Source organism: Harpia harpyja, chromosome 12 (genome assembly GCF_026419915.1).
Source record: "Harpia harpyja isolate bHarHar1 chromosome 12, bHarHar1 primary haplotype, whole genome shotgun sequence".
NCBI lineage: Eukaryota > Metazoa > Chordata > Aves > Accipitriformes > Accipitridae > Harpia > Harpia harpyja.
Genome location: NC_068951.1, coordinates 21,533,916 through 21,544,950, shown reverse-complemented (window position 1 = coordinate 21,544,950; position 11,035 = coordinate 21,533,916). Strand labels below are relative to the sequence as shown.

At 44.4% G+C, this 11,035-nt stretch overlaps 1 protein-coding gene across 2 annotated transcripts in view; it reads left to right on the top strand.

Annotated features, from left to right (window-relative positions):
- Window positions 1–2,613: 2,613 nt before the first annotated feature.
- PIK3CB (phosphatidylinositol-4,5-bisphosphate 3-kinase catalytic subunit beta) overlaps window positions 2,614–11,035 on the top strand; it is a 118,153-nt gene continuing 109,731 nt past the window's right edge. Inside the window, exon 1 of one of the 2 annotated variants that reach the window (XM_052803543.1) lies at window positions 2,614–2,771. The gene's annotated coding sequence lies outside the window, so the exon portion shown is untranslated. Of the gene's footprint in view, window positions 2,772–4,987; window positions 5,065–11,035 lie in introns of those variants that run through there. The other variant, XM_052803544.1, reaches the window with a different exon arrangement.

The window sequence follows — 11,035 nt, the reverse complement described above, 5'->3', positions numbered from 1 at the left end:
GGATTTTAGACTTAAAGTGTGTTTGTAAAGTGTCTCATATAGAGACGCCCTGACTCTACTTGGAGCTGCTGGACAAGAAAAATACTCTGAATCCTGACCCTTCATGAGGTCAGCAGGTGTAAGAAAGTCTCAGTAATAGGCAAGTATTGAATTACTGTGCGTTACTGTGTTGCGCTTTGTGCATACGCACCAGTCAAAGGTGCAGGTGAAGTCCTGAGGGCATTCCTGCCAACTGCAATGGAGCTGAAATTTCAGCTACGTCTTTTGTGGAAGAGAAATCAAGTGTTAAGATACGTCACTTCTGAACTACTGCCTCTGGGGTATGTCATGCTGTGTTTGCCCATTGCTGAGGTGCTTAGGCCTTCTGGCATGTTCTCCAGTGGGATTTAAAAGGATCATTTACAAATACCTAATTGGATGTTTACTACCCTTGCCCCAAGTGGAATCGGGCCAGTTTATAACACGTCCAATCCTTCTGGATACAGAGGAGTCTCAGCTCGATTTAAATCTTGTGGGAATGAGTTCCATAGGTTAATTATGTGCTGTATGGAAAGGGATTTTATAACTTAAAATGTCACCTTTCAAGCTGTATTGAAGTTGTCTTGTTCTTGTATTATTAAAAGGGGGTAACCAGTCAGCTCAGAGCTGACAACAGGGACTTAACATGTTTTGACACTAACACACATTGTTTAAGCATAAAAAGGACTTGGGTTACTATCCACTCCCATTAATTTCCAGACTCTCTCTAGACTCACCCTTAAATTTCTGTGTGAAAAAGTATTTCCTTTCCTCAGATTTCAGTTTTCCACCCTTTTCATTTCCTTGCATATCCCTGTGTTCAAACATCAAGACAGGAAAGGGCCAAGCTCCTACCTCCTGTATTGATCCTGTTCATTCCAGGGTGTGCTTATATCAAGTCTTCTCTTACTCACTTCTTCTCTGTCCTGAAAAGTCCTGGTCCTTCAATCTTCACTTGAATTTTCCCAGGCCATGTATCATCAGCACCTTTGTGAAGATGAATTAGCCAACAGCTTGAGGGCTGGTGTTTTACCCTGAAGCAGGCAGGGCTATAATCTCCCTTCCTTCCTAGTAACACTTAGCACTGCTCATGATTTTTTTCCAGAAGCTGAAAGAGTAGCTGTACAATTCCACATAATTACAGCTGTACAGTGCTCACATATCTCAGGTACCTACAAAGATATTTTATTTTTTTCACTGTCCCGTACCTCAAGCATCCAGACACCTTGTTGTCTTCTTTAACCATAGCTGCGTGTTCCCATGAAGGCTTTCTGAAGCTGTTTGCAGTAATACCCAGGTAGATTTTGTATTAGCACCATTAACTGTGAGCAGCAATGTCTGAAAACAGCCATGCCTTATTACTTAAGTACAATTATCTCTTAAAATGCCTAAACTGGGCTAGCCTTTATTTTATCCCCTGTAATTGAAATTTGGCTTGAAGTGTTTCTAACTACAGCCAGCAAATAGAGACAAAACCCAATCCCTCAGCAGTAACTCATTCACCCATTGTCCAACAATGTCTCCAATGATTTATTTGATGACTGTTGCTTGGCCATGTATGAGGTGGGGTGAGCAGTGGAAATGATACTCATTAGGACAGATAGGAGCACTGATGAAAAAGCAGATTCAACTGAACAATTTGGAGAGTGTGTCGGAGATGACTGCATATTGGAGATTGAAATGTATGTTTCTCGACGAAGTAGGAGGGGATGTCAAAATATGTGCATCTTTCAAATAAGCTGGCATCCAGATTTTGTTACCCTTATTTAAGGTTATCCCAACAGGCCAACTCTCAGTCTTTACTGAAGTTTGCTTATGTAATGACTGGGTTTTCTTCCTCTTTGGATTTTGTCCAGAGAAAGTAGGGAGCAGCTATCAGTGAGCTTCCAGTTGTGCTCCGAGTAGAGGGTATGGCCAGCACATATGAAAATAAGATAGCATTACTCATTATAAGAAGTGGCAAAATCTGGCCTGTAGATATCACCACTATTTTTCCACTTATACAGAGTATTGGTCATATGCCAATAGAAAAAGCTGCCAACAAAAACCTTTTAAGAAAGGAAACATTGTTTGAAGCCTGGCAATAAATGTTTTCCTTCCCCTGAAGTATGTGCTGAACATATATAAAGAAGACTCAGAAGAAGTGTCTAGTGAGGTTTAACATTTTGTAATCATATGGATGGATTTGTTAACATTTTTCACACTGTTCTTCAATAGATGAGCATTGTAACTAATACTATTCAGTTAAAAACAGTAATTAAACACTGAAAACAAGGGATAATATAATGCAGTTGCATAAATCCATTAAAAAGGCAATAGTATAACATTAAAATGCTAACAACACGAATTCTTTGTTGGTTTAAAATTCCTTTGCTGTTCTGCCATTTTCTTTGTTTTTTTATGCTACTGTTTTTTCTTGTAACTGAAAACATCAGATGACCACAAGCAATGAATATGCAGCGGTGCTGCCTCCCAGGATGTGTAGCTGCAGCCTGTAAGCCCAGTGTTACGGCAGCAATCGGGATCCACGTGGCCAATTGTTTTGCAGACATAATGGTGGCGTATTTATGTATTTCTAAACTTGTTTTTCAGGATCGGTGGCTGCCTGTGTATCATGAAGCTCGCTGCTTAACAACAGAAATAAAGCACTTGTCAGGCAGAAGCAATGCGTCAGTGCAAAATGGAATTCGCAAGACTGAAGTTTACACGAGGCAACAACAAAATCTACTGTGCCATTCTGTTAGGCAACAAAGGTAATTTGTTATGCAACATAAAGAGGACTTGTGCGTGATAGATGGCAGTGGCTCTCGGTTACAGGGCGTTGACATCAACAAGCACATGCAGTGCACAGATATAAGAGAATTGCTATATAGCAGAGAATTCAAAAGCTGTGTTGTTATTACAGGATTTTTTTTCCAACTTAAAATCACAGAATAAAGAAACACACTGAGACCGGTCCTGCAGTCCTTTATGGTCTGGGTAGGACCTTCATCCTTTCCTTTTGGGCTGGTCTGTGTCTTAGACTTGACCGTCAGCCTAGGGGCCACAGGGTCAGGGCTCACAAGTGGCATGCATTTCATGTGGCTCTGACACATTTGGCAGGTCTCCTGCCAGCCCACAGAATGACAAAGGAAGAGTGAGTGCAGGGGGAGAAGATACATTCATAATGCTGTTTACCGCTGCCCAGAAGTCCATGATGTCTAATCCCACATGCTCCACTGCTGCTGTTAGCATATACACTCCTAAAAGCCAGTTATCCTTCCTGTAGGGAGGCGATGGTCATTCACCTATTTTGCAGATAAACTGCCAACAAGTGGGCTGTGTACAGAGTTGGGATTAGAGCCATGGCTTATAAAGCAGCGAGGTTCATCTGCTTTGCCGTATCACCTTTCAAAACAAATCTACCTGCTGGTGTGTTTGGGCCTCTTGTTTATGATGACTTGGGCTGCTCTCTGCCTCCAGAGCTAGGGCTAGACCCAAAGATCCTGTTTGCTGACATTCCAGTGCTGTCTCACAAATGCTTGTGTAACTCACTGTCGGGTATGTATTCTCCTAGCCCACACTGAATGTTTCCCTTGTTGTTCAGCTGGAAGACAGTGTCTGGGAGCAATCTCTTCCTGAGAGCTGCAAGGGAGAGTCTGGGCTTGAGCTTCACTGATAAATACATGCAGGAGAAACAAGGAATCAAGACTGTGCCGCACAGTGTGTGGAGGTAAAGGACTAAGCTGAAGTTGTGTTGGTAACTTTTGTCCTGGCAATCTGTGGGGTTGGTTCTGTTTCTTCAGTGTGCATATAACATTGTACCTTACACGTGATATTCTGGAATAGTCATAACCAAGCAAACAGTTTTATTCCATGACTGCTGTGTTAATCTGGAGTTAATGCTTGCTTTTTGCCTCAAACCACAGTCAAGCCTCATTGGCCAGACCACGTTAGGGGAAGCTGCTCCTGCAGAAAAGTCAAAGACTCCCATTCCCTTGTGTACTGTACCTTAAGCATCACTGTCAGTGGCAGGATGTTGGAGCTCTTCTGACTGTGCCAGTGGCTCAGCAAGGGCCCGATCTGTTTACTCCTACTCAAACAGGAGCCCAACTACTTATCACAGTTATGACAGCAGTACAGTTAAGGGCAAACCACCTAGTTAGCCACTACCTTGGTCAAGCTGCTTTACCTCTTGGTGACTTAGGTTACATCGGAGTATGGTCACTATGAACTTACTCTCTGGTGCTTGAGGGTTTAACCAAACAGACTGAAATAGCAGCTTTTGTTTCACAGCTTTTCTTTAGCTTTAGTGATTTATGGTGTAATGTTAGGCATGATGCTCAGGCCAAGGTATTCAAACTAATACATGATTGAGAAAAATTTTGCTTTTGGTGCCAGACAGGTACCTGTACTCCATTTCCAGACATGCCAGGCACCTGCCATTCAGCAGTGGCTTCCTCGCATTATAAGGCAGATGGGATTGTCTGGCCCTGTTTTTCTTGTGTATTTTTTTTTTTCCACAGTCTCTTGAACAATAGGGATCTAGTCCTGATTTAGGAGCCACCATGATAGAAATACTTCATGATGATACTGTTCTTTTTTTTTTTTCATTTAAGAAATATTAATTTAATTACCAACTGAAGTAATTAAATTAAGTCTAACCGAATGAATATTGCATCATAAGAAGCAGTAAGATTCCGTACTGTGAGGATAAGAAGCAAACCAACCAACCCTGCCTTTCATGCAGAAGATGCTATCTGGCATTTGCATACACATTGTATAGGTAATTAAAGCCATCCTTAATGTGCAATGCTGTTATTACAGCCCTTGCTATTCTGTAGCAGTTGGTAGACCTTATAATGAACAAGTATAAAAATATCCCAGGGACTCTAGAAAGCATTACAGCGACTTTGCAGACAATGACTGTCTTAAGTAAACCCCACAAGCATCCTTGCTTTTTCACAGGGAAACATCTTGTTAGCATCTGTCGGTATGAATGCCGTTTTGCATCAAAAAAATGCCGATCGTGGAACGGTCTGGGCGCTGCGCACAGAAAGCTCACAGGTAAATAAGCCGGCTAGCTCTTTCTACAATGCAAGTGCAGTGTGTTTTCAAATTCACGGTGCTGCTTGGCTGAGCCTCGGGTCGTGGAAAGGTGAGCTGTTGTGCTAGACAGCCCCGTGTGAGCTGCCCTCCCAGAGGTACTGCGCTTGGCTGCGTGGCACGGCAGCATCGTGCAGCGGTAGGCGATCCCGTGTCAGACGTGCTGGAGGGTTGTCTTTCCGCTTGAATGCAGCTACTTGCAAATGTTCTGCTGCTTCGTTCCTCTGCAGCCCTGCTTTCAGGACCATTTCAAGGTCAAGGCTGTCAACGGGGCTGTGAGTGCAATGCTTCCGCTCAGCCAGGGGTGATTATTTACCATACGCTTGTGCAGTACGTAGTGCACTGAAATGTTACTTTCCTCAGCACTTCCAACCTGCCAGGAGCCACACAGTTGATGCACCTTTCATGCATCTGTCAGTCCTGCTGCCAGTCCCCCAGGGTCCCCGAGTGGGCAGCTGGGCTACCCTAGCCTTTGGGGCTCTCGCCCCAGATACTCTTCACAGGGAGCAGCTGGAGTGATTGATGCTGGGGATTAAAGCCAACTTCTGGGGCTTCCTTCAGTCAGCCCTTGCCTTTTGCATAGGCAGCAAGCAAGGACCCACCTTCCAGCAGCGCCAGCACCCAGAAACACTTTTGGCAACCTTACCCATCCCCGATGTCTCTCTGTCAGCACCTCGTTCTCCCTCATTTATTCCTTCATCTCCTGCACCTGTAGCAGAGGATGCCCCACCACTTTCTCAGCCCCCTTGCCCTGTTCTGTGGAGTTCTGTATTCCCTTTCCAGCACTACTTGAGTCAGGCACAGCAAGATGAAGGAACAGCTCAGTAATCTTTAGCTGAATAAAGTATCACACACAGAACTGCACAGAACTTGCATCGTTTCCATCAGCAGCTTACCAGAATATGAATGAGTACAATTGTTCAAAAACCAAGTTAAGAAGAATTTTCACATTTAAGCATTTGGACTGAATGTTTGGACATGGGCGCAGATGGATGTGTGGAGTTGAGTGGTTTTGGCCTCTACTTTACCATCTTCAAGGTACTGTATTAGTGTCAGGCTCATCTGGGTCAAGATGGTGGAATTTGCTCCTTGGCAGGAAGCTTGCCAACTGATTGCTCCCCGTGTGGATGTTCTTTGTGCAAATGGCATATCTGTAGTGCTTTAAAGTCAGTGTTGTGCCCAAACTGCACCTAGATAAGCCTTTTCAAAATTCAGGAAATGTGTCCATGGCAGGATTTTATTTTAATGATTAAAAGAACCAAAAATTAATAGATATTCCTTTAATTTTCTTGCAACGGGTGCTGTACCAGGTGAATGTCAGAGACGGGATGAGTGAGACTGTCGAGGACTGACAGGTGACCAACCAACTTTAGTTGACCAAATTGGTAGTTTTTATACTGTAATCGAAAGTGAGGTTCAAAGCAGGTGTGTTAGAGGTATTTACTAAGTGCTAGGGCTCGATAAGTGCTGTTAGTAAGATGAAACTTTGAATTATGCACTTTGAAAGTCATAACAGGTCGAGTATCTAATGAAAAATTAAAGAATGAAATTAGTGGGAACAAGAGAGTTCCCAGCAGAGCAATAACCTGGTCCCTGAAAGCAGCCGGCCGCCTCCGCCAAGGCAGTTAGTGTGCTCTCTTCTCACAGCTGCTTGCATCTTCTCCTGAGACTGTGGTTTGGCTTAGTTTTCGTTTTGTTTGCTGTCAGCACAGGCTGATTTGAATATGGTCCGAGTAAAAACAGTTAAAATCTCAGGATCTGCCTCCAAGAGAGTTTCAGCTGTGTTTTCAGAAGCAGTTATGCACATTGCTGACAGTAAATGGTTCTCCACTAGTAGCCTGTCATCTCACAGCCTAATCTTACTTTCATACTTCACTTCTCAGCTATAGATCAAGAAACATTCGAAATCTGCTGCATTCATAATATGAAAAGATCGCTTACTGAAAAGGAAATGTTTGGGAGTAACATGCCAGTTTTCCCCTGCATTTCCCTACCCAGGACTTGTGACTACCAGAAGACTGCAAACTGAGCAGGCCCTGGGGAGCAGTGGGCAGCTCTGCCTCTCAGCCTGCCGCCTCCTTCCCTTTGCTTGGCCTGGATCGGCTCATGGTTTACTCTTAATGCTTCCTACAGGGCTGCACATTACCTGGGGATTGCTGCTGTGCTGCTGCTTTATGTGAACAGTTGGTTTTGGCTGCCTTCTCCTCTTCCCACAGTGTAAGCAAAATGCTGAGCACCCCCATTCCCCATTCACAGTTACCCCGTGCCAGGGCAGTAAGAGCTCTCAGTGGTATTGTCAGACACTAGTCTTAGCACATCTTCTGCTGTGTGTGTGTCTGTGTGTGTGAGGGGAGGGGTTCTGGTTTTGGGTTTTCTTGTAAGATTCCAGATCTTTAAAGTTATGTTAATAAAAGAAAATGTCAACCTTTAAAACAAAACACAACACACAAACAAAAAACCCCACCAAAACCCCAACTGTAGTCCTTACAAAAAAAGTAAAGAATTTAAATTAATTATATGTTATACAATGTAACTTTTACCCTAATGATTGCATGAAAAAAATTAGAAATGAGATGCAGCTGTAACCTAGCAGTTCAGGTAGAAATTAACCAATAATTAATATGAAAAAGTCATACTTTAAAATTAATTTGCATGATTTTTAAATGCTAAGTATTGGCAATATCATCTCTTTAATGGCTAAATTCAAGACTAAGATACTGCTTTTTTCTCCACATAATGTTATAACAATACATAAAAGTATGTTTAATACTGTTAGTTGATTAGAATTGGGCAAGCATAGACAAGCAAGAAATATGGAACAACACAAAGCCAATTCCTTGCAGACTTTACAGGACCATCAGGAGTTTCTCACTGCTTGTCAGAAAACATGTAAATAGCTCCTGGCTCCCTTACTTGCTCAGACAGTGAGGCAAGATCTTTTTCTGTAAGCCTTCTTCCAGGAAACTCACCCTTCTCAAGGTGTGTAATGAGAGATGACAGTAAAAAGAAAAGGCAAGAAGAATAAAAGGCAATGCTAGATAATGACAAGAATACAAAGATGGTGGGAAGTGGTGAGAGGGAGGCATGGATTGTCAGGATCTGAAGAATGCTAAATACGCTGATAAGTGACGACTAGGTGAGATGAAACTGTGGTCAGGAGTATGTAAGTTAGGCCAGGCAGACAAACTGTCTGCAGGCTAAAAAATCCAGCTATGGTAGTGAAGGTTCAAAATAAGATTTGTTCAGAGCACGGGCAAGAAACTGAGCAAGTCAGAGTTGTCTCTGCAGTACCTTAGTACTTACTTTTACCCTTTCAGGCAGTGCTTAGGTGCCACAGCTGTGTTCAGTGCATGGGGAACAACCTTACTTGGAGACTGTAATCTGCAGGGATGGCTGATGGAGGGTAGAAGAAGTATTAGCCATGCTCCGTGGGAGGAAATAGGAAGTTTGGGTTAAGGAGCTGGCTTAGGGACACTCAGTGAAGAATTAGAGCCAGCAGTGCCTTTGCTGCTGATTGTTCTCTGGGACTTTTAAGTTGACACATTAGCTCCCTTGGCATAGGTGATCATACTGGGGTGTCGAAAGGAAGTAGAGTCCTTTCAAAGCGTGGTTTAACCTAGAGATAAAAGCTGCTGGTAAAATTATGTCAAAAGTCAGTCATGGAGAGCTATACCTAACTCAAAATCTGTCAATTCTGATACACATACAAACTCAAAAGCACCAGCAGTCTCTGAGACTCACTGGTGGAAAACACTTCATAAGGTCCTGACTGAAACTATTTCTCCTAGTTGTTACTTCTTAGGTGCTTATAGGGTTTTCATCACATTCGCTGTTGATTTATATAGATGTTAGGATAGGTGCCTGAATTTAGATTATTAAATGAGCACTTCCAGGTACAGAAGTGAGTACTGGCTCTTCCATGCTGAAAGAAACCAACAGGATATATTCTTTTTCCTTTAAGAAGGCAGTTGTTAAGGAGAAGTCACAACTATATTGGGAAAAAAAGCAAAAAACTCTGTTTTAGTCTGCATTAGTTCACTCATCCCATTTGTCTAGTGGGAAAGAAGCTTGCAACAGTGGAAAGGTGGGGGCAATGCAGAGAGCACCACGAGTGGGCAAGGGAAGGTGGTGTCTTCTTGTGGTGTGGGCTTATGCCAGATGAAATTTTGACTGAACTCTGGCTTTACTCTCTCAGTGACTCTGGGTGGAAGCTGCATGTACAGAGTGCCCAAAAGCACTTCTCCCTATGTGCGGGTAATGTTACAGTATTGGTGACTGGTAGGCAGAGATGTTTGTTCAAGGGGAGGGGGAGCCAACACCCTGCAAGAAATGGCAAGGAAGCTACTGCTAGCTGAATTTTGTTCTCTGTCGGTGGGGCGGGAGGGCTTTGCTCATTCCAGGGGACAGGGGGAGGGAAGAGCTCTGGCACTGGGGATCCACAAAGCAAACCCATGAGCACAGGCTCCAGAGGAGCCTGGAAAAGGAAGCTCCAGGTGGAGGCTGTTTTGGGTTCCTTTGTTCTGTGACATTGGCTTTCCTGCCCTTCTCAGAGCCCTATTTGTCACCAGCACAGCTGTAGGAGAGGGTTTGGAGTTGCTATTGTTCATTCCAACCTATTGCCCATACCAAGCATTAAAAGAATGTCAGGCTTCAAAAAGATAATGTTGCCGCATTTTTAGTGTATATTGCAAATTTGTAGGTTTGAAAATTCTCATTAAACCTTTCTGCAAGTACTAAAATTTATAAGAGACTATTGACTCGGGTTCCTCTGCTGAAGAACACCATTCTTGCTGCTTATGACAGTCAATACAACAGGAATATGAGTTCAACTTGCCCTGTGGGATGTTCCAGGCCTCCTGCTAGGGCATTTTTTTGATTCAGGCTTTTCTTAGAAGCCGCGTTTGCCTTTGGTCGCAGTAATTGAGGCCACCCCTTCTGTGGGAACTGCTTACTGTCCTCTTTTTAGCTCTAACAGTTGCCTCTTGTCTCCTAGCAGACACCCCCTGGCCTTCCCACCAAATACAACCTGCAGCCCACAGCAGCAGAGCTTTGTGCTCTACCACCTGACATGTTGCCAGATGTGATGACTGGATTTGCACATCTGTGAACATTACACCTGAAGTCACAGGTTTTGACTTATTAAAACACCATCTCCCAAGTGGTGGCCCAAAACCCGGTGGCTGTGTTGCTGGTGAAGGCTGGCACAAGATGCTACTGTAGTGCAGAGGAGAGTGCTTTGAGTGAAGGTGTTTTGACGGCTGGAGGTTAGCAAGGTGTCCGTATCAGCTGTGGGCAGCTGGTTTCTGCTGGTGCCTGAAAAATGTGCAGCAGTGCTGTGCTGGCTCAGGCAAGCCAGCGTATCCCCTGGTCTTGCAGGGGTGTGCCTGTGGGATGGCATGTGTCAGCCTGAGGGGCTGACAAGGGGCTTCTGCATGAGTTTCTGTGGTGCCTAACACCACAGAAGGACCTGTGGCATGCATGATGTTTGTGAGGAAGGCAGGCACCATGGATGGACGGCTAGATGCACCACCATGAGACCTGGCTGGGAGGAGGAGGTGTGAGATGGCAAGGATGCAGTGCCCTCGGTTGCCCGTGGCAGACCTGGGCCCTGCATCCCCCATCGGTGTCACGTATTACCTGGTCCTTTCCCGCCAGTTCCTGCGGGGGAATTGGAGGCTGGCATGCAATGAACCATCAGATTTTATGGCAATAATCACCTTTCCTGAGGGAAGGAGATAAAGGGGGAGAGAACGAGGAGTAGCTGGGTAGCATTTAGCGTGACTCAGTGGTTCACGGGCAAGTGCAAAGCCACGGCTGAAGAAATCACGCTTGTAAACTTTGGGGGCTGGCCTGCGCTCCTGCCCCGGGGCGAAGGTAACTTGCCCTTCTGAGGCACCAGCAAGGCTGCGTATGGCGATGGCACGCTGGCAGG